At 36.3% G+C, this 1,112-nt stretch overlaps 1 protein-coding gene across 2 annotated transcripts in view; it reads left to right on the top strand.

Annotated features, from left to right (window-relative positions):
• The window catches only part of LOC116689671 (gamma-crystallin M2), a 6,460-nt gene that overhangs the window by 4,671 nt on the left and 677 nt on the right, over positions 1-1,112 (top strand). The gene's annotated exons all lie outside the window — the stretch shown is intronic.

Raw genomic sequence — 1,112 nt, 5'->3', positions numbered from 1 at the left:
GCCAACCTCCTTCATGCAGGTGTCTAACTAAAGATGTCACTGCACGATCCCTCACTGGCGTCCCACTCACAAAAACATCCAGTTGGATTTGTTAGAGGGTCACAGGTAGCAGCCCCACAGAATGTTTTATATATTGTTAAATTCAATACAGTATACATTTATAAATATTTATGGTTTTCACATAAAAGTATCTACTTGCTTTTTAAAAAATGAGGGAAACTAATTGAATGCTTCTCTCAAACAATTTATAACATAACTACAGTGTTTTTTCTTCATTCTTTGCTGTTTTCATTGAAAATTTGAATATGTGCAGTTCATAAATCCCACAAACTAAGAGGTGTTTGGTAACAGGCTGTGCATCTTTTAAAATAGTGGCTACGCTCATTTACGTATCCTTTTTCATGCCTACATGACATCTCATTGCTACAAATTTCCTCTTAAATAAAAGATGTATGTAACATTGCATGAAACAACATTCTTTTAATTTACAACACAGGATTCATTTTCACTTGAGGGGACTGTTTTGAAAATGCAATCACATAATAATCAGTATGTTTAATTCTTTATTCTAACCGATAACTTCTACAGGTTTCTGGGTTTCACACTGTTTATCGCGGATGTGGCCTGATGTCATGTTGTTTCTATTGGTGATGATCAGACCATATGTGGAGAACCTTCTGACTGAGAGTGGAACACACACAAAGCTTATGCTTATAATAGACAATGCAGATGAGGGCTGCCAGAAATGTATGGATGAAGAACTATTGTTACACATTTATAGACCCCGTTCAGCAAAAGTCGTACTGCTAATTCATCGGTTTTGTACATTTGAATAACAACACATCATGGCCTGTGGGGTTTGTATAAAAAGGTCCAGGAGTCAGGAGTTGGCAGAGCAAGTTGAACCATCCACTGGGGGAAAAAAACTAAACCACCATCACCATGGGCAAGGTAATGGGGATTTGTTATTATGTTTTTACATATTAAAAAACCAAATACATCAAAGTTTAAGGTTAACACTAATATAAACATTCTTAAATCCAGATGAATCTTTAATCTTCCCTCTGTTCTCCATTGCAGATCATCTTCTACGAGGAGAGGAACTTCCAGGG

This window comes from Etheostoma spectabile, chromosome 5 (genome assembly GCF_008692095.1).
Source record: "Etheostoma spectabile isolate EspeVRDwgs_2016 chromosome 5, UIUC_Espe_1.0, whole genome shotgun sequence".
Taxonomy (NCBI): Eukaryota; Metazoa; Chordata; class Actinopteri; order Perciformes; family Percidae; genus Etheostoma; species Etheostoma spectabile.
The sequence above is the reverse complement of the archived record's forward strand: the minus strand, read 5'-3'. Positions and strand labels throughout refer to the sequence as shown.